Source organism: Chiloscyllium punctatum, chromosome 26 (assembly GCF_047496795.1).
Source record: "Chiloscyllium punctatum isolate Juve2018m chromosome 26, sChiPun1.3, whole genome shotgun sequence".
Taxonomy (NCBI): domain Eukaryota; kingdom Metazoa; phylum Chordata; class Chondrichthyes; order Orectolobiformes; family Hemiscylliidae; genus Chiloscyllium; species Chiloscyllium punctatum.
In genome coordinates, this window is record NC_092764.1 from 22,670,586 (window position 1) to 22,693,950 (window position 23,365).

Genomic DNA, 23,365 nt, shown 5'->3' on the forward strand with positions numbered 1-23,365 from the left:
AAAGCTTACTAATTCATTTTTGTTTCTATTGTCTTATCCGGTAATTGACGTAATTTATTGCGTTTGGTTTCTTTATTCGTTTAGAGATCAATTGGGCTTCTGCTAATGATACGCTGTTTTGGACTGTAGCATGAATTTCAGTCCTTTAAAAGTAGTGTCCATGCAATAGTCAACCCCATAAATTTAACCTTAAAAAAAAATCTAAAAAAGTTCGACATTTACATGTGTATGTACGGTATATTGGAATAAATCTTCTGCATACCATTTAAATCTGTGTATTTTAAGTGGATTAATGATTTTGTTAAACTATTACACACACAATTTAACTGATTTGTTATAAATAATAGACTGAATAATTTCTATTCCATATTGAACGCTGCTCTGGTTTTTCACCATGATGTGTATCCATAGCAGTGTAAATTTAACACTTGCTAGTTTCTTGTCTATATCTATTCATAAAGGAATGTGGGTTGAAGAATCAATGCTACAGTTTTAAAGAACTATTTTCAATCTACATTCTCTTCAATCACGGAATCATTAATTTTATTCCTATATTTTACAGATAACCCTTTTCCTGACAAAGCCGATCGATTATCTTTACAATTTTCATTCTTTATTTCCCTTTTTCCTTCTGAAGGCAGTGGTTCATTCTGAAATTTGGCCAACGGCAGCTCCCCCAGCCCTTTGAAACAACTGTTGCATATTTTCAACAAAACCCAAGTTTTTGCACATGAGTTTAATCATAGAACTTTCAAATAAAAAACTCAGGAAGCATCAATTAAAAGTATAATTAGAGTCCTACCTGTGTTTTAAATAATATATGGTGTATGAGGAGTAACAAACTTTGAAAACCTAGAGGTTGGCATATTTGTCAACACTGAACTGAACTGGAAGTCTAAAGTGGTGAAATTTGGGCACCAAAGATATGTTATATGGAGAGAAAAGGGAGGATGCTTGAGTAAGGAATACCCTTCAGATTTATTGAACTTGAGTGTGAGAGCTGAATGATGAGACATGATTCTAACCAAGTGGAAACCTTACTGTTTTGAGGCCCTTAATACCCTTGTTAAATTTCTTGCTGGCATCCTGCAGTTTTCAACCTCATTATAACTTTGAAGTGTTCAGGCTGTGCACAATTCTCCAGAAAAGCGAACAGGACTCCTGCAGTCTGATTCCAGACCTTGTTAATGTAATTTGCTAAAGATTAGCAGACCTTCGCTCTGACTGAATTCCTCTAGGAATATAATTGTGCTCTTTGATCTATGTTTTAACTAGTATTGCACAGTATAGTTCAATTCTATTGTTAAAAGTTTTGAAATGCTGTAAGGAAATGATTTTCATTGCAGTAGCATGTGTTTGATAGCTATTCTTGGCTGGAATTGATAGTTACTTGATGAAACAAAAGCTTAAGACTTGTATTAAATAGATAACATTTCCCAAGTGTGATCTGTTTTACCAAAGAATTGATAGATTGACCCCTTTCAGAATCCATCTAACATTTTATGAAGTTTAATGGTTTTTAATTTGATTTAGTTGTGCAGAATATGGAATGAGGATTAATTTTAAAGATATCAGAAAGTATGTTAATGAAAAGAATCAAACTCCATGTTCACAATGCAATGCCTTATTATGCCAAGTGAACTTGGCTCTGTTTAATCTGAGTTGTGGCATAGGAGGTTAAAATATAGAGCTGTGTTTGTTTGCAGTTAAAGTGGTACCATATGTTATGAAAACTAATTCACCCCATTCTGATCTGAAGTGCTTAGTTTATCTGCATAAATCTCGCAATATTACAAAACTTATAGTCAGAATTCAAAGTCATTTTTCATATTAAATTGTCCACTCATATGAGTTCTGAAATCTTTGAAACATTTAATTCTTGCTGTACTTCTATGGATTTAGATAGACTGTCATCTTAAAGCAAAAGCTCCCATCTACAAAGATGTATTTTCCAGACTGTTCTATGTCAAGTTAGTTTGATTAAAACTTCAATTCTTAAGTATTGTCCACAATAATAGTTCAAAATAATGCATGTTGAACTATTGCTAAATTTTAATCTCTATGAAATAAGATTGATGTAGAAAGTAAGAAATAGTTTTCATATTGTACCATGCACAGCAGTGATGAGTAATGCTAATTGTAGTTATTCTAAAAATACAGGGAAATGTGGCAGCCACAACACAACCTCCCAACACCTACTAACAGCAATGAGATAAATGACAACGGTGACTATTTTTGCAAGTTGTTACTTTCAGGCATGAATGTTGGTAAAGACGAGGTGAGGAGGGTTAAAGGTGTTCCCTCTCTTTTTAACCCTCTGGTTGGCCACAACAAGGATGTTTAACTCCTTTTAGTACAGAGCTATATCCCATTCAAATTAAAGCATTGTTGCTTAGTTTAAAATTGTGCAGTTTTCTTAAGTGATGAAAAAGCAATTTTATTGTTTATTAACCCAAGCAAATTAATAAAAGCAACAACAAACACATGCACAAACACAAGTCGGAAGTTCAAAAAGAGGAGAGTGCCTAGTGCAGAGGGAAAATAATTTTAAAAAAGGGTGGTATGATGGGTCAGTGGTTAGCACTGCTGCCTCATCGTACCAGGGACCCAGGTTCGATTCCAGTCTCAGGTGGCAGTCTGTGTGGAGTTTCCACATTGTTCCCTTGTCTGCATGGGTTTCCTTCGGGTACTCTGGTTTCCTCCCACAGTCTAAAGATGTGCAGATTAGGTGAATTCGCCATGCTAAATTGCCCATAGTGTTCAGGGATGCGAAGGTTAGTTGCATTAGTCAGGGGTAAATGTAGAGCAATAGGGTAGGGGAATGGGTCTGGGTGGGTTACTCTTCAGAGGGTTGGTGTGGACTTGTTGGGCTAAATGGCCGATTTCCACACTGTAGGGATTCTATGAATTTTAAAAATCCTTGAAGTATTAGCATTTAACATGAGACTAAAGTTGTTTTATTCATGACTTGTATCCACAGCATTAGCAAGATTTGGAGATATCTTAGAGTTTCAGTAAATGAATGTCCCTCCAATTTTTTTTCCATCTGGCATTATCTTCCAAGAGGCTGAGTGAGAAAGCAGTCAGAGCAAGATTTCCAGTTTTACTGTTACACATCCATTCTTTCCTCTCTCCGATCTGCCTAAAAGCAGTTTGCAATGAAGTTCATTTGTGTATTTTTGCATCTGGCTTCATTTTCCTCCCTAATGATGGCCTACAAACAACTTTCATTTCCAGTACGTGAAACTAAATGTGGGAATCGAACATGAGATATAGATCTGAGGTTCAATGCCTTTTTATAATGATGCTAGACTTGTTTACTGATAGTTTTATGAGTTGGCTCATTCTGTGGTCAAGGGATGTTGCAGCATCTGAAATCAATTTTTTGTTTTCTTTCTTAAGTCAATGAATGGTCTCATATACTAAAATTAAGGTGATGGGATTCAAAAATTGATAGCCCATTTTTACCACTTTGAAAAAACAGCTAGAAAAAGACAATAAATATTATCTTCACCTGCAATCCTGACACTTGCACACTTCTGAGATAGACAGTGACCAGGTACATGAATCCTAACTAAATTTCTCTTACACTGATGATAAATATGATATGTTACTTATACTACGGCTAGGGTCACCCAATCCTGTGCTAACTGATTCAGAGTTATGACCATCTAATCTCCATGGATCTGCCATATTTATTTGGTAACTTAGGCATTCTGTTTACTCACCACTCCTACCTTAATAAAAAAAATCAATAGTTCCTCAAGTTATTTCTAAGTCATAAATCTACATTTTTGCACATGGGTTATATTCACATCTATTGTATTTTTATCTTAATTTCAAATCAGACTGCTATAAGAGACATTTTATATATTTTTTTCTGAATGGGCAAGTTGCAGTTTCTTAGAAGACAGAGAAAGTATAGGTCTCTAAGCAAACTGCAATTTATTTATTTCTATTCAGCTCAAACAGAGCAATATTTTAATAAAGTCCATGTGAACAACAGAAAAATTACACATTCATTTGTGCGTAATCCAAATTTACAAAGCAAATGATATAATGGTCATCGAATCATGTCCTGGTTCAGGAAAAATAAATGAAAAGTATAAACTACAGTGCAGTGTACACATGTTGAGCTAAAATTTGGATAAGGTCTGTTAGTGGATACGGGAATCATTATGCTCAATCAGTCCATGAGGTGATTGAGGTGATGTCATTGTTTTGCTTGTTCATCTCCACTATTGCACAGTGTGTCCCTGTGCTAACTTTAGTGTTGCAGAGTGACAAATTGCTCTGTAAAGGGCTCAGATACATACAAAGCTAGCACAAGTTAATGCTTCTTTGAAGCGAACCTGCACATCTTAAACAGAGAGTGCATTCTGACTGGGTGTGGGAAGTTACTGGGATGATTTTGTGAACAGGACAAAATGGAACAGCAACCCAAGGAAAGGAACATTTTCAAAACCGTGCTGGAGGCCTTTTGGGGTGTAAAAGAGAGAACTCACCATTCTGCAGCACCATTCCGGACAAGTGGTTTAAAGGGAGTGGAAGCAGATAGCCAAGGACGTCTGATCAGATTGTATTAGTTTTCCACTCAGTGACTTAGGATAAAATTACTCCAGCTCTACAGATTCTAGGATTACTGTAGGCTTTATCCAGGACTGTCTTAGTTGTGTGTTTGGAGGTGGGGTTGGGAGGTGAATGAGAGTTGCATTTGGATTTCCTCCTTTCTGACATTTCACTTCGCAATAAGAAGACATATGTGTTGGGAATTGTCACCATGCCCGGTGTTGGGGATTGTTACCTTGCATGGTGTTGGGGATTGTCACCATGTTCGGTTTTGGGGATTGTCACCATGCTCGGTGTTGGGGATTGTTACCTTGCCTGGTGTTGGGGATTGTCACCATGTTTGGTTTTGGGGATTGTCACCATGCTCGGTGTTGAAAATTGTCACCATGCTCAGTGTTGGGGATTGTCACCATGCTTGGTGTTGGGGATTGTCACCATGCTCTGTATTGGGAATTGCCACCATGCTTGGTTTTGGGGATTGTCAATATGCTTAGTGTAGGGAATTGTCACCATGCTCGGTGTTGGGGATTGTCACTATGCACGGTGTTGGAAATTGTCACCATGCTCGGTGTTGGGGATTGTCACAATGCCTGGTGTTGGGGATGTCACCATGCTCGGTGTTGGGGATTGTCACCATGCACGGTGTTGAAAATTGTCACCATGCTCGGTGTTGGGGATTGTCACAATGCTTGGTGTTGGGGATTGTCACCATGCCTGGTGTTGTGGATGTCACCATGCTCGGTGTTGGGGATTGGCACCATGCCCGGTGTTGGGGACTGTCACCATGTTCGGTTTTGGGGATTGTCACCATGTTCAGTGTTGGGGAATGTCACAGTGCCTGGTGTTGGAGATTGTCACCATTACCAGTGTTGGGGATTGTCACCATGCCTGGTGTTGGGGACTGTCACCATGTTCGGTTTTGGGGATTGTCACCATGCTCAGTGTTGGGGATTGTCACCATGTTCGGTTTTGGGGATTGTCACCATGCTCGGTGTTGGGTATTGTCACCATGCCCGGTGTTGGGGATTGTCACCATGTTCAGTGTTGGGGACTGTCACCATGTTCGGTTTTGGGGATTGTCACCATGCTCGGTGTTGGGTATTGTCACCATGCCCGGTGTTGGGGATTGTCACCATGTTCAGAGTTGGGGAATGTCACAGTGCCTGGTGTTGGAGATTGTCACCATTACCAGTGTTGGGGATTGTCACCATGCCTGGTGTTGGGGACTGTCACCATGTTCGGTTTTGGGGATTGTCACCATGCTCAGTGTTGGGGATTGTCACCATGTTCGGTTTTGGGGATGGTGACAATGCTCGGTGTTGGGGATTGTCACCATGTTCAGTTTTGGGGATTGTCACCGTGCCCGGTGTTGGGGGTTGTCACCATGCTCGGTTTTGGGGATTGTCACCATGTTCGGTGTTGGGGTTTGTCACCGTGTCCAGTGTTGGGGATTGTCACCATGTTCGGCTTTGTGGATTGTCACCATGCTCGGTTTTGTGGATTGCTACCATGCTCGGTGTTGGCGATTGTCACCATGCCCGATGTTGGGGAATGTCACCATGTTCGGTGTTGGGGATTGTCACCATGCTTGCTGTTAGGAATTGTCACCATACTCGGTGTTAGGGATTGTCACCATTCCCGGTGTAGGGGATTGTCACCATATTCAGTTTTGAGGATTGTCACCATGCTCGGTGTTGGGTATTGTCACCATGCCCGGCGTTGGGTATTGTCACCATGCCCGGCATTGGGGATTGTCACCATGTTCGGTGTTGGGTATTGTCACCATGATCGGTGTTGGGGATTGTCACCACGTTCGGTTTTGACAATTGTCACCATGCTCAGTGTTGGGGATTGTCACCATGCTCGGTGTTGGGGATAGTCACCATGTTCGGTGTTGGGGATTGTCACCGTGCTTGGTGTTGTGGATTTTCACCATGCTCAGTGTTGGGGATTGTCACCATTCCCAGTGTTGGGGATTGTCAACATGTTCGGCTTTGGGGATTGTCACCATGCTCGGTTTTGGGGATAGTCACCATTTTTGGTGTTGGGGATTGTCATGGTGCCTGGTGTTGGGAATTGTCACCATGCTTGGTGTTGGGGATTGTCACCATTCCCGGTGTTGGGGATTGTCACCATGTTCGGCTTGTGGATTGTCACCATGCTCAGTTTTGTGGATTGTTACATGCTCGGTGTTGGCGATTGTCACCATGCCCGGTGTTGGGGAATGTCACCATGTTCGGAGTTGGGGATTGTCATAGTGCCTGGTGTTGGGGATTGTCACCATGCTTGGTGTTGGGGATTGTCACCATTCCCAGTGGAGGGGATTGTCACCATGTTCAGTTTTGAGGATTGTCACCATGCCTGGTGTTGGGAATTGTCACCATTTTCGGTTTTGGAGATTGTCACCATGCTCGGTGTTGGGGATTGTCACAATGTTCCATTTTGGGGATTGTCACCATGTTTGGTTTTGGGGATTGACACCATGGTCGATGTTGGGGAATGTCACCATGCTTGGTGTTGGGAATTATCACCATGCTCGCTGTTGGGGATTGTCACCATTCCTGGTGTAGGGGATTGTCACCATGTTCGGTTTTGAGGATTGTCACCATGCTCGGTGTTGGGTATTGTCACGGTGCCTGGTGTTGTGGATTGTCACCAGGCTCGGTGTTGGGGATTGTCACGGTGCCTGGTGTTGTGGATTGTCACCAGGCTCGGTGTTGGGGATTGTCACCATGTTTGGTGTTGGGGATTGTCACGGTGCCTGGTGTTGTGGATTGTCACCAGGCTCGGTGTTGGGGATTGTCACCATTCCCGGTGTTGGGAATTGTCACCATGCTCGGTGTTAGGAATTGTCACCATGCACGGTGTTGAAAATTGTCACCATGCTCGGTGTTGGGGATTGTCACCATGTTCGGTGTTGGGGATTGTAACAGTGCCTGGTGTTGGGAAATGTCACCATGCTCGGTGTTGGGAAATGTCACCATGCCGGGTGTTGTGAATTGTCACCATGCTCGGTGTCGGGGATTGTTACCATGCCTGGTGTTGGGGATAGTCACCTTGTTCAGTTTTGGGGGTTATCACCATGCTCAGTGTTGGGGATTGCCACCATGCTCGGTTTTGGGGATTGTCAATGTGCTCAGTGTAGGGGATTGTCACCATGCCCATTGTTGGGAATTGACACCATACTCGGTGTTGGGGATTGACGCCATGCCCGGTGTTTGGGATTGTCACCATGCCCGGTGTTGGGGATTGTCACCATGTTTGGTTTTGGGGATTGCCACCATGCCTGGTGATGGGGATTGTCACCATGCTCGGTGTTGGGGATTGTTACCTTGCCTGGTGTTGGGGATTGTCACCATGTTCGGTTTTGGGGATTGTCACCATGCTCGGTATTGGGAATTGTCACCATGCTCTGTGTTGAGAATTGCCACCATGCTCGGTTTTGGGGATTGTCAATATGCTCAGTGTAGGGGATTGTCACCATGCCTGGTGTTGGGAATTGACACCATACTCGGTGTTGGGGATTGACGCCATGCCTGGTGTTGGGGAATGTCACCATGTTTGGTATTGGGGATTGTCACAGTGCCTAGTGTTGGGAAATGTCACCATGCCGGGTGTTGTGAATTGTCACCATGTCCGGTTTCGGGATTGTTACCATGCCTGGCGTTGGGGATAGTCACCTTGTACAGTTTTGGGGGTTATCACCATGCTTAGTGTTGGGAATTGTTACCATGCTCGGTGTTGGGAATTGTCACCATGCTCTGTGTTGGGAATTGTCACCATGCTTGGTTTTGGGGATTGTCACCATGCTCAGTGTTGGGGATTGTCACTAGGTTCAGTGTTGGGGAGTGTCAGCATTCCCGGTGTTGGGGATTGTCACCAGGCCCGGTGTTCGGAATTTTCACCATGCTCTGTGTTGGGAATTGCCACCATGCTCAGTTTTGGGGATTGTCAATATGCTCAGTGTCGGGGATTGTCACCATGCCCGGTGTTGGGAATTGACACCATACTTGGTGTAGAGGGATTGACACCATGCCCGATGTTTGGGATTGTCACAGTGCCTGGTGTTGGGTATTCTCACCATACCCAGTGTTGGGGAATGTCACCCTGTTCGATTTTGGGGATTGACGCCATGCTCGTTGTTGCAAATTGTCACCATGCTCAGTTTTGGGGATTGTCACCATGCTCGATGTTGGGAATTGTCACCATGCTTGGTTTTGGGGATTGTCACCATGCTCAGTGTTGGGGATTGTCACTAGGTTCGGTGTTGGGGATTGTCACCATTTTTGGCTTTGGGGATTGTCACCATGCCCGGTGTTGGGGAATGTCACTATGCCCGGTGTTGGGGATTGTCACCATGTTCAGTTTTGGGGATTGTCACCATGCCCGATGTTGGGGATTGTCACCAGGCCCGGTGTTCGGAATTTTCACCATGCTTGGTGTTGGGAATTGTCACAATGCCAGGTGTTGTGAATTGTCACCACGCCCGGTTTCTGAGATTGTCACCATGCCCGGTGTTGGGGATAGTTACCATGTTCAGTTTTGGGGTTGTGACCATGTTCTGTGTTGGTGATTGTCACCATGCCTGGTGTTGTGGATTGTCACCATGTTCTGTTTTGGGGATTGACACCATGCCCAGAATTGGAGAATGTCACTATGCCCAGTGTTGGGGATAGTTACCATGTTCGGTTTTGGGATTGTCACTATGCTCGGTTTTGGGGATTGTCACCATGTTCGGTTTTGGGGATTGACACCATGCTCGATGTTGGGGATTGTCACCATGCTCAGTGTTGGGGATTGTCACCATGTTCAGTTTTGGGGATTGTCACCATGCTCGGTGTTCGGGATTGTCACCATGCTCGGTATTGGGGATTGTCACCATGCTCGGTATTGGGGATTGTCACCATGTTCGGTTTCGGGGATTGTCACCATGTTCGGTTTTGAGGATTGTCACCATGCTTGGTGTTGGGGATTGTCACCATGTTCGGTGTTGGGCATTGTCACAGTGCCTGGTGTTGGGGATTGTCACCATGCCCGGTATTCGGGATTGTCACCATTCCCAGTGTTGGGGATTGTCTGTCTGCTTTGTGTTGAGGATTGTCACTATGCCCGGTGTTGGGGATTGTCACCATGCCCAGTGTTGGGAATTGTCACTGTGCCCAGTTTTGGGGATTGTCACCATGTCCAGTGTTGGGGATTGTCACCATGCTCGGTGTTGGGGATTGTCACCATGCTCGGTGTTGGGAATTGTCACCATGCCCGGTGTTGGGGATTGTCACCATGCCCAGTGTTGGGGATTGTCAGTATGCTCAGTCTTGGGGATTGTCACTATGCCCGGTATTGGGAATTGTCACCATTCCTGGTGTTGGGGATTATCACCATGTCCGGTATTAGGAATTGACACCATGCCCGGTGTTGGTGATTGTCACCATTCCCGGTACTGGGGATTGTCACTATGCCTGGTGTTGGCAATTGTCACCATGCCTGGTGTTGTGAATTGTCCCCGTGCCCATGAAAAACTTCTCCGGTGCAACCAAATGAGAAGCCTTTTTGAGCATCCAAGGGCCTAAATACTTTACTAGCATTACCTCTCATTCTGGCCTCTTGTCTACTTCCAGTGGCTTTCCTTTCAGCTCTGTCGGCTTTCAGCTTTGGAATTCCATCCAAAAAATTATCTTCACTCCAAATTATCTTTCTTCCTTAAGGGTGCTCCTCAATAATTAGCTTTTTGACCAAGACTTTTACCACTTATCCCAAATCTTGGTATTTAATTCAGTATTAGTATTTGTCTTAAACATGCCTATCAAATGCTTTACAATGTTAAGGGTATTATATAAATGCAATGTAGAATAAAACAATCTATTATGGTAAGAATCAATGAGCTTTTCTAGTTAGCATAGTCGATAGGAAAAAAGTAAAATCTCAATTTAGCTCAGAGTCATACAGGACTCGAAATGTTAACTCTGTTTCTTCCTCCACAGATCCTGTCCGACCTGCTGAGCTTCTCCAGAATTCTCTGTTTCAGACATTTGGACCTCTCAACACACAATTGCCTTGGGTTATTGGTGCATCTTTGTGAGGGTAGCAATCCATTCCAATTTAGCAGGTGATTGTATTTTCAAGATTTCAGACATACTCTACAGACTTACATAAGGGGCATTTCCAATACAAGCACATTTGTGGGGTATGGTTGGGGCTGCTGAGATGTTCTGTAGTATGTTTTTCCCTCGACTTTGCATTTAGTTAGTCCACTCAGAAAAAACACCGTAATTATCTTGACTAAGTTAGTTATTTCTAAGTTTGAAATAACACTGGTTTCTTTTTACTGCTGTACAATTCTTTAGATTTGAAACAAAAAGAGTTTAATTCAAGCATTAGTTTTCATCATGGGAGGTACTGCTTCTCATTAGCTAAGCCCAAAGAGTAGAAAACTTCTTAAAGCAACCACATGCCTTGGGGTGGGAGGACATGATTTGATCTCGTTATGATTGAAGCTTTTACAAGGAATGGCAAAACAAGGAATCTTCAAAGTGAATCATTGCAATTACACTTTGCAAATGATGGAACCTGCCCTCTGTTCAGGAAGTGGAAATATGGCTAATTTGAATGTTGCTGTAATTCAAATGAAAATTACAGGAGGCTTTATATCTTCCTGTATTTTCATGGTAATGTTTTGGTGGTGATAGTTGCGTGTACAGTTTGCACAGTTGTTACTGTAAAGCTGCAGAGCTTTGCTTTCATGTTATTTTATTCTTTGCAATGGTCGTTTCAATTTCCGAAAGACCAGTGAATCTTGGTCATAGTATTTGAGACCATGACTCCCTCTCTGTTCTTGTTCTTGCAGGTGCTATCTTTACTGTGTTAGACCAATCAGCATAGTTAGATTGGCTTGTGGAGCAGCAGGTAGCTCTGGGCTAGAGTTCTGGGTTCAAGTCCCACTCCCGTGTGTGCTGATTGAGCAGATTTGATATCAGCCTCTAAATTCTGCTTGTCATGTGTGCATTGGAAGTAAGTCAGCCAGAACTGTTTGGTAGATGCAGCGCAACAGCCTCCCAGGTTAAAAGCTTCACACACAATTGAATTCCACCCTGCTTTGAATGACAAACAATTTTCATTTTCACAACACAAACGGTTCAAAGTTATATCAGTCAAGACCCAAAACATGCTTAGCATTAGTATTATGCCTAACTTTTAAGGAATAACATATCTTGCATACCCCACATATTGGTAATGAGGCTTAATGATGTAAATATGCCAATTTCCATTTTAAGTGGGAACTGCCCGATTTCTGTGTGTGTTTGTGTGTGTGAGAGAGGGGGAAGTAGTGCTGAAAACTGTTCAACTCCTTTTGTCCGCCTTGGAGAGCAGGATATTTTGTGTCACCCTAGGAGTCTCTGTACTTGTGTGAAAGTAAAATACAAAGAATGCTGGAAATTTGAACCAAAACCATAAAATGCTGGAGAATTTCAACAGGTCTGGCAATATCTGTGGAGTGATCCAGGATTCAAAATGTTAACTCCATCTCTCTTTCATAATTGAGACCATTCCTCACATAGTGTCCAGAGGGAGAAGGAACAGGTGAAAGTTCCTCTAAGGAAGCAGAGGAGAATAATACAATTTGAGATCACAGGCCATGTTTCATTTTCTACAGCACTTAGAAGCACAGTGTAGGTGCAGATGAAGGCTATCCTGGACCATCAACACTGAATTGTATCATTTGCTGTGGCAGGAGTAGGACTTGTTTTCAGAAGATGTGGCCATAGCCTTCCAATAGCCATCAAGGTCAGAGCTGCCCTGAATATTTATGCTGGCGGTGTGTTTCAACTGCTGGCCCATGTGGCATCTCCCAATCTTAAACCCATAAATGAATCCAGAATATAGCTCTTTTCCCCAGATTACAGCTGCTCATATTCTTTCCCTGTGTTGAGCTTGGGCAGTGGGATTCTCCCACATTGTTGGCTTCCTTCAGGTACAGGGCTTTATCAACTGCATCCACATTGCTTTGAGGGAACCCTTTTCACCACTGTGCAACAGACTTTAAGCCTCCTTCAGATGAGGTATTGATTCCTGGACTACTCTAGCAGGATCTTGCACCTGCCCCGAGAGAGTGTGCGTGCCATGGCGGCAAGCTGTACCCTTCATAAATAGAACCAACAGTATTGCTTTGGATGCAGAGGAAATGGTGGATTGATGGCAATCCTCAGAGAATGAAGATAGGACGACGTTTTGGATGGGCAGGGACATCCAAGAGAACATTGCAGAGCAATGCATATTGAGTGTGACCAGCCAGAGAAAACCTATTGAAACCCACTTTCAGGATCAATGTGCTGGATTTGGATTTGTTTAATTGTGTGACTTTCTGTTGGTTATATAACACGTGGACCAGATTATTTCTGCAGTCCCTTTCTGTTTCTGAATAAATGTTTCATTGTCCATCTGACTGTTCACATGATGTCATTTGGAAATCCTATTTTCAAGTATCTGAACATTACAGATCATTAGGGAAAAAGCAGCAGTCAATGAGACAGTGCATTAATATCACACAGTGTTAAGGTTAGATAGATTTTAATATTTCAGTCAGCGTATGATAGCTGAATGTGGTACACTGAAGTCTCACATGACAAGCAGCATGTTGAAAGGGATCCTGAGGCAGTTCCTTTCAGAGCTGAAAATGTGTTGCTGGAAAAGCGCAGCAGGTCAGGCAGCATCCAAGGAGCAGGAGAATCGACGTTTCGGGCATGAGCCCTTCTTCAGGAATCCCGAAGAAGGGCTCATGCCTGAAACATCGATTCTCCTGCTCCTTGGATGCTGCCTGACCTGCTGTGCTTTTCCAGCAACACATTTTCAGCTGATTCCTGAAGAAGGGCTCATGCCCGAAACGTCGAATCTCCTGCTCCTTGGATGCTGCCTGACCTGCTGCGCTTTTCCAGCAACACATCTTCAGCTCTGATCTCCAGCAGTTGCAGTCCTCACTTTCCCCTAGCAGTTCCTTTCAGCCCTTCTGTCTTTGGTTAGCCTTCAATCTTTCAGGATGTATGCACAGAGATAAATTGCCTCGAAATCCTTGAACATTGTGTAGGATAGCATTAGAGGCAGTGCTTTGTGAAGCTTGCCTCAGCAACGCTACGAAGGAGATTAGAGTTGTGAACTGCCCACTGTACATTTCCAAAGACTTGAATGACAGTACAGTCCCTTGAAAAGCTGATAGAATGAGCCTTTCCATGCCAAGATGTGTAGAATCATGACTGATTCTGTACTGTCTGTCCCAAGCTGGGTGTGAGTGTGGAATGTTGTGTGAAGATCAGACCCTAGCAGATTCCCTGTACATTGCATTTAGCCTCAGTGTTGGTCCACAGTAAAGAGCAATGATTTGGGTACAGTTGACAGTATCATCGTTCAAGGATCCCTGACATCTGGTAGCATCTGCATAAAGGAATTGTTTGTGTGAGAGGTGAGTAACCTCTTCATACATCCCAAATATGAAAGACGTTAGAATGGCCAAGCATTGCTCATCTCTCACACGGTTCCAAAAGCAACAAAGCTGATGTTTAAAGAGTACAAGTACATACATTCACGATGTATCACCTGTGCCTCCAATGTACCCCGAGTACATTTTTCCCTTCCTTTCCTTCCCACTACACCCAAGTGCAGTGCGCAATTGGATGGAGGTATTCTGTACTGTGGTTGACTCTGTTGGCATGGAAAGCCTGGCTGGCTATCTCTGGGGGTGTTTGGGCGAAGAGGCTCTATGCCCACTGAGAGGTTCAGGATGCTCCTCCTCCTCCTCATCCTCAGCTGGATCATCTTTAGGCTTCACAGGCAGATGGAGGTGGTGTGACTGGGCACTTCTGGTGTCCCCTCAACAAAAGCTTCTGGGTGTCTTGTGTTTGGATCCTCCCCACACTGGCTACCGGCTGGCACCACACTGTCTTTGGGAGAAGAAGAATTGGAGTGAAGTCAAGTTCTTGCATTCCCCTCTAGCATTGCCTTGCCTTTGATGTTGAGCACCTATAGCTATTGATGGAGTGCAGCTCTGATAGACAATGAGTGTGCTAGACTTGGGTCTCCAAAGCTATTGCCAAGCTTTCCAGGAAGACAGCCAGTGGTCTGCATGCCAAAGCTAGCACTGTAATGGTAACATTGGTGGGATCCTTCATCCTTCGAATCAGTTCATCGACAGCCTCCGCCAAACCTGCCCAAGGTTCCTGTGCCTGCTTGGGCTCTTTTACAAAATCATGACCAAAGCCATGGAATTATCATCTGGCTAGGGATGAGCAAGTCTCGGACAGTCCTCTGAGTATCAGCAACCTGGGCACTTATCCTTGAACCAGCCACAGGGATATGTCAGCAATGTGCTCACCAGATTGTGCTCCCGATTCCAAGCTAGAAAAAGTATCCACTGAAGTGAAATTCTCTGAGTTGATGGAGCGTGCAGGTGAAAGCTGCATTCTCTAAGAATTCAATGACTTCCTCATCAGAGATGCTGGTAGAGCTGAGGAACTCTATCACTGGCCTCTTTGGGGTAAGGGTTTATTAAGTGCCACGAATGCTTGCATAAATGAAGAGAGGGGAGTTAGTTGTGTGAAAGTAATAAAAGCTTGTGCAGGATAAAAGTTAGTTAGCATTGATAATGATGGCAGAACAGTGTAGCACAGCACAATGAAGCTAACACGATTGGCTGCCCATTGAATGCTCTCTGTCCCCACATGAGTGGCTGTACTCTTTAGCCAGCTTGAGAATTTTCTGCTCCACATTTGGCATACAGAACCTTAAGTCCACCATCCTCTTTCCCCCACTCAATCTGGTTATACCACAACACTTTCTGAATTGAGTGATATGCTTTCCTTTATTGGAGCATAACTAAACGAGTTGGTAAGTCATGTGCAGGACATTGGTTAGGCCACTTTGGAATATTGTGTGCAGTTCTGGTCTCCCTTCTGTTAGAAGGATGTTGTGAAACTTGAAAGGGTTCAGAAAAGATTTACAAGGATGTTGCCAGGGTTGGAGGGTTTGAGCTAAAGGGAGAGATTGAATAGGTTGGGGCTGTTTACCCTGGAGCATCGGAGGCTAAGGGGTGACCTTATAGAGGAATTATGAGGGGCATGGAAAGGGTAAATAGATGAGGTCTTTTCTGGGTGAGTCCAGAACCAGATGGCATAGGTTTAGGGTGAGAGGGGAAAGATATAAGAGGGGCAACTTTTTCATGCAAAGAGTGGTGCATATTTGGAATGAGCTGCCAGAGGAAGTGGTGGAGGCTAGTACAATGGCAGCATTTAAAAGGCATCTAGAAGGATATGGGGCAAATGCTGGCAGATGGGACTAGATTAGCTAAGGATATCTGGGTGGCAGGGACGAGTTGGACTGAAGGGTCTGGCAAAGGAGGCCATGCCACCAGACCCAGGCAGCTTGGACTGAGATAGTTGCCCAGTTCAGTGCAGTGTCACGCACAAAACACATTGCATAGCAGTGTAGAAAAGGTAAGTGCCACCATATTGTCTCTGCTGCCTCCCACTCACAGGATCAGCAGTAGAGCACAATGACTCTATGAGACAAAGGGAAGGATTGAATATGACAGAAGTGTATGGAACAGCAGTTAGTGGTGTTGCAGGAGAGATGGTGAATTGTCCCAATTGAATGAATAGAAGTGCAGAGGGCAGAAAAAGTTCGTAGTTTGGGAGGAATTAGTAGGTGAGAGCCATCAAGTGAACATGTGCATGCAATATTGAGAGTTGTATCCCATGAAATTAGTGAGAGGTTTGCAGTCGCAGAGTTAGAATGAGTGCTGATCCCGTGAGTGGGAGGTAGCAGAGACAATATGGTGGCACTTACCTTGTCTACACTGCTGTACATTGTGTTTTCCATGGGACACTGCACTGATCTGGGCAGCTATCTCAGTTCAAGCTGCCCTGGTCTGGTGGCATGGCCACCTTTGCCAGTCAGCAGCAGCCTTCATCTTGACCAGACCATCCACTGACACCTCCAGCTCTCTGATGTGAAGTGGGGAGCTGCAAGCCTTTCTGGGCTACGTTAGCTGTGATGTTAACACGGCACTGCAGAACGAAAGGTGGCTCGTAGTGTCTTCAATGGCGTGCAGCTGGGTGTGAATTCAAGAAGATCCCAGCAGTGGCCTGAATGCCTAATTAATAAGGTTATAGTTGGAGATCTGTGAGAATAGTGACTCTGATTCATGAACCTCTCTTGAAAAACACTTTTACTCAAATTGGGAAATTTCAGCCCCATCTTAAGAAGGAGAGTACGCTATATATTTTCCATTGATTTGACAATGTATGATACAATTGGCTGAGTCTATACTTAATATTAGTATTTAATTAGCTGCTATTACAGCTTGTGCTTGATATTGTGCTTGGTGTTTCAATCAGATGTCACTGCCACTCTTAAAATAATCAACCATGTTGACTGATCAGCTTTTTGAATGATGTCAGTATTCGTATCCAATATATTCTGTTCTGAAATGTGCACCACGCAGTACTTATTGTTTCTTGCCAAAGTACAATTGTTATCATTCCTAATTTCTTGCAAAATCTAAATATGAATATAAACATCAGCACTTGGCTCATTTTGGTTATTTGGATCATGGTGATTTAATACAGCTGTTTAAGTAATATTTTCCTGAAAAAAAGGATTATCGTACAAGCAAAGATTTTATGAAAAATCTGGCAACTTGGAATAGTGGTAAAAATGCATTGTGTGATGTGGTATTAATCATGAATCAATGATGGACCATCCCAGGCTTTGAGTAGTGTTTCAGCTGGTAATTAATGTCAATACATGAAGCAGGATGATAATTTTCCACAATTCTCTGGAAATTAAAATGATTTGATAGTTGATAAATGTAATACAGGCAATTCATGAAATGTTGGGAGAGACATATAACAGGAACAATAGGCCAGTTAACTTGATATCAGTCATCACAAAAATGCTGGAATCCATTGTCAAGGAAGTCTTAATACAATACAATGCAATACAATAAGTACATCTCAGGAACAGGCCCATCAGGTCTGCATGAATCCTAATCCTTAGTTAGATCCACTGCATATTTCCCATGCACAATTTCTATCCCTCTCTTCGCCTCCCGTCCATGTATCTATCAAGATGCACCTTAGACATTGATAATGTGCCTGCTTCCACCACCTTCACTGGCAGTCAGTTCCAGGCACCCATCACCCTCTGGGTGAAAACATTTCCTCGCACTTCTCCCCTAAAATTCATCCCCCACACCTGTAACCTGTGCCCTCTTATAGTTGACCTTTTCACCTTGGAAAAAAGCCTCTGAATATCCATTCTACCCAAAACACTCAAGATTTTGTCATAGAGAGTCATAGAGATATACAGCACGGAAACAGACTCAACCAAGCCAACCAGATATCCCAACCTCATCTGCTCCCATTTGCCAGCACTTGGCCCATTTCCCTCAAAACCCTTCCTATTCATATACCCATCCAGATGCCTTTTAAATGTTGCAATTGTACTCCACCATTTCCTCTGGCAGCTCATTCCATATACGTAGCACCCTCTGCGTGAAAATGTTGCCCCTTAGGTCCCTTTTATATCTTTCCCCTCTCACCCTAAACCCATGCCCTCTAGTTCTGGATTCCCCCAACCCAGGGAAAAGACTTTGTTTATTTACCCTATCCATGCCGCTCATGATTTTATAAACCTCTATTATAAGGTCACCTCTCAGCCTTCGACGTTCCAGGGAAAACAGCCCCAGCCTGTTCAGCCTCTCCCTTTTGCTCAAATCCTCCAAGCCTGGCAACATCTTTATAAATCTTTTCTGAACCCTTTCAAGTTTCACAACATCCTTCCAACAGGAAGACCAGAATTGCATGCAATATTCCAAAAGTGGCCTAACCAACGTCCTGTACAACTTGCAACATGACCTCCCAACTCCTATATTCAATGCTCTGACCAATAAAGAAAAGCATACCAAATGCCTTCTTCACTATCCTATCTACCTGCAACTCCACTTTCAATGACCTATGAACCTGCACTCCAAGGTCTCTTTGTTCAGCAACACTCCCTAGGACCTTACCATTAAGTGTATAAGTCCTGCTAAGATTTGCTTTCCCAAAATGCAGCACCTCGCACTTATCTGAATTAAACTCAATCTGCCACTTCTCAGTCCATTGGCCCATCTGATCAAGATCCTATTGTAATTTGAGGTAACATTCTTCGCTGTCCACTACACCTCCAATTTTGGTGTCATCTGCAAACTTACTAACGATACCTCCTATGTTCATATTCAAATCATTTATATAAATGACAAAAAATAGTGGACCCAGCACCAATCCTTGTAGCACTCCACTGGTCACAGGCCTCCAGTCTGAAAAACAACCCTCCACCACCACCCTCTGACAGGAAAAAAGGATAAATTTGTAGTAGGCTAGAAGGTTGTGATGATGTTGTGGCCATAACAGAGACATGGGTTTCTCAGGGGCAGGAATGGTTGCTGGATGTTCCAGGGTTTAGAGTCTTTAAAAAGAATAGGGAGGGGGGAAAAAGAGGAGGGGGTGTAGCACTACTAATCAGAGAGGGTATCACAGCTACAGAAGCTTCCATTGTCGAGGAAGATCTGCCTACCAAGTCAGTATGGGTGGAAATTAGGAACAGCAAGGGAGCAGTCACCTCTTTAGGGGTTTACTACAGCTCCCCCAATAGCAGCAGGGAGATGGAAGAAAGCATAGGTCGACAGATTTTGGAAAAGTGTGGACGTAGTAGGGTTGTTGTAATGGGTGACTTTAACTTTCCCAATATTGATTGGAACCTCCTTCGAGCAGATGGTTTGGAAGGAGCTGTTTTTGTAAGGTGTGTTCAGGAGGGTTTCCTAACCCAGTACGTTGACAGGCCGACGAGGGGAGAGGCCATTCTAGACTTAGTGCTCGGAAACGAGCCGGAGCAGGTATCAGATCTTGTGGTGGGAGAGCATTTTGGTGATAGTGACAACAACTGCCTCACATTCTACATAGCTATGGAGAAGGAGAGGATTAGGCAAAATGAGAGGATATTTAATTGGGGAAAAGGAAACTATGATGCGTTTAGACATGAGTTAGGAAGCATGGATTGGGAGCAATTGTTCCATGGTAAAGGCACTATAGACATGTAGAGACTGTTTAAGGAACAGTTGTTGCAAGTGATGAATAAATATGTCCCTCTGAGACAGCAAGAAGTGGTAAGATAAAGGAACCTTGGATGACGAAAGTGGTGGAGCTTCTCGTCAAAAGGAAAATGGTAGCTTACATAAGATGGAGGAAGCTAGGGTCAAGCTCAGCTCAAGAGGATTACAGGCAGGCGAGGAAGGAGCTCAAAAATGGTCTGAGGAGAGCCAGGAGGGGGCACGAGAAAGGCTTGGCAGATCGGATTAGGGAGAACACAAAGGCATTTTACACTTATGTGAGGAATAAGAAAATGGTCAAAGAAAGAGTAGGGCCGATCAGGGATAGCATAGGGAATTTGTGTGTGGAGTCTGAGGAGGTAGGGGAAGCCCTAAATGAGTTTTTTGCTTCTGTCTTTACGAAAGAAATGAACTTTGTAGTGAATGAAACCTTTGAAGAGCAGGTGTACATGCTGGAATGGAAAGAGATTGAGGAAGCTGATGTGCTGAAAATTTTGTCAAACATTAAGATTGACAAGTTGCCAGGCCCGGACCAGATTTGTCCTCGGCTGCTTTGGGAAACGAGAAATGCAAATGCTTCGCCACTTGCGAAGGTCTTTGCATCCTTGCTCTCCACTGGAGTCGTACCTGAGGACTGGAGAGAGGCAAATGTAATTCCTCTCTTCAAGAAAGGAAATAGGGAAATCCCTGGCAATTACAGACCAGTAAGTCTCACGTCTGTCATCTGCAAGGTGTTAGAAAGGAATCTGAGGATAGGATTTATGACCATCTGGAAGAGCATGGCTTGATTAAATACAGTCAACACGGCTTTGTGAGGGGCAGGTCACAAACCTTATCGAGTTCTTTGAGGATGTGACTAGAAAAGTTGATGAGGGTCGAGCTGTGGATGTGATGTATATGGACTTCAGCAAGGCATTTGATAAGGTTCCCCATGGTAGGCTCATTCAGAAGGTCAGGAGGAATGGGATACAGGGGAACTTAGCTGTCTGGATACAGAATTGGCTGGCCAACAGAAGACAGTGAGTGGTAGTAGAAGGAAAATATTCTGCCTGGAAGTCTGTGGTGAGTGGTGTTCCACAGGGCTCTGTCCTTGGGCCTCTACTGTTTGTAATTTTTATTAATGACTTGGATGAGGGGATTGAAGGATGGGTCAGCAAGTTTGTAGACAACACAAAGGTTGGAGGTGTCATTGATAGTATAGAGGGCTGTTGTAGGCTGCAGCGTGACATTGACAGGATGCAAAGATGGGCTGAGAGGTGGCAGATGAAGTTCAACCTGGATAAATGCGAGGTGATGCATTTTGGAAGGTCGAATTTGAAAGCTGAGTACAGCATTAAGGATAGGATTCTTGGCAGTGTGGAAGAACAGAGGGATCTTGGTGTGCAGGTACATATATCCCTTAAAATTGCCACCCAAGTGGACAGGGTTGTTAAGAAAGCATATGGTGTTTTGGCTTTCATTAACAGGGGGATTGAGTTTAAGAGTCGTGAGATCTTATTGCAGTTCTATAAAACTTTGGTTAGACCGCACTTGGAATACTGCGTCCAGTTCTGGTCGCCCTATTATAGGAAAGATGTGGATGCTTTGGAGAGGGTTCAGAGGAGGTTTACCAGAATGCTGCCTGGAATTGGAGGGCTTATCTTATGAAGAGAGGTTGACTGACCTCGGACTTTTTCATTGGAGAAAAGGGGGAGAAGAGGGGACCTAATTGAGGTATACAAGATAATGAGAGGCATAGAATGAGTCGATAGCCAGAGACTATTTCCCAGGGCAGAAATGACTTACACGAGGGGTCATAGTTTTAAGCTGATTGGAGGAAAGTATAGAGGGGATGTCAGAGGCGCGTTCTTTACACAGAGAGTTGTGAGACCATGGAATGCATTGCCAGCAGCAGTTGTGGAAGCAAGGTCATTGGGGACATTTAAGAGACTACTGGACATGCATATGGTCACAGAAGTTTGAGGGTGCATACATAAGGATCAGTGGTTGGCACAACATCGTGGGCTGAAAAGCCTGTTCTGTGCTGTACTATTCTATGTTCTATGTTCTAAGGTGAGAAACTTTGTATACCGAAAATGTTGAGTATTTCCAGTGATTTGTGCATTTATTTCAGATTTACAACATCTATGTTATTTTGGTTTTGAATTTCTCTACCCTGCCATGATTTAGCTCACTTCTCAAAATATATATTCAAAAAGTGTCATTATGACTAATTAGTCACTTAACCAATCAAATTTCTGCTGCCCAGATATTGTGATGTCATTTAGTTAACAAGTTTCCTGACTAAAGTCAAACAGCAAATGGTAGCAGCACATGTTAGCTGGAGCTTCAAAGTTTGAACTGATGACATAGCTTACTCAGGTACTGCTCTGACATACAGCCATAATATGGTTTAGAGTTTGGCAGAATTTGATTGTTTAAGGGATAAATGATGCTGGCAAGTAATATGAGGTAATGAGATTTGAATTTAATTAGCTGATCTCAAATGCAGTGGTTACATCCAGCAATCTAACCTCAATTGATGAAGTTACTTCTAGATAATTTGATGTATCTCATGGACATAAAAATGTTGTCCATGAAATTAAGGTTTAAACATCTCAAAGATTAATGACAAATCTTGGCACATAGGGCAGAATTATATCAGCCCCTAAGAATTGGTAATGAAAGTTATGGGGCCAGTAAGAAAGATAGTGGGCAATTTTGGATTAGTTTCCAGTCTGTGTTCCAAATTGGGGAATTTCACGGCCTGTACTCAGAGGCTGATAGCTATTTGCATATCTAGAGATATGTCCTTATCAGGGCCTTTCAATTTGCTAGTGGCAAATTGAGGAGGCAGCCTTCTACTATCAGGCCTGAGTGTGGTTAATGGGGGCCAAGGTTATTAAATCAAATGGGGAGGAAAGTTTGTTAAATCAGAGAGAGGTCAGTGGACAGGTAAGGCAACTCCTGCACCCCTGATTGTAACCCGAGGGGAGTTTCCCTTCCAGAACTCAAACCCTGCCAAGCTTAAATTATCTTTTTGCCTTACTTATTGTAGGCTGAAGATTCTGCCTGCCTCAGTCATCACCATTGCTCCTGGTGGCACTGCTGAGCTGACAGTCCTCTAATTGTGTCCCAAAGAGAATGGTAGCCATTTAATTAACTGGTCTGCTACTGTATGTGTGTGTCTGTGAAAGAAGCTGCCACTTACTAGATTGCCAAAATTTTGGCCATAGTATATTTCTCCTCCCAATTTTCTTAATTCCTGTCCTAAAGTTACTGATTTAATTGTACATATGGTTTTGCAGTGTCTGAGTGAAGATAATGAGAATTGGCAAATATTTTACTCTATAGATCACCCCAGCCAAGGTCAATACTGTGCTCATTCACAAAGAGACTGTGTTTCTAGCAGAGATCACTGCTGGACCATTAGGTGAAGGAACTGTGGCTAACTCCCCTCTGTTGTGTAGGGATCCAGTAAATTACCTTCAATGTTCCCACGAATGAATTTTTAAAAAATTCATCATAAATTAGGGATTGGCTGTGGAACGTGCTTACTTTACTTGAGCATTAGGGTTTTCCGGGAAAAAAAGTCACTTTCAAATGCTATGACTAAACAAGAATCTTTATTTTAGAATTTTCTGCAAGTAATTGTGAAAATACATTTTCAAGAACACATTTTAA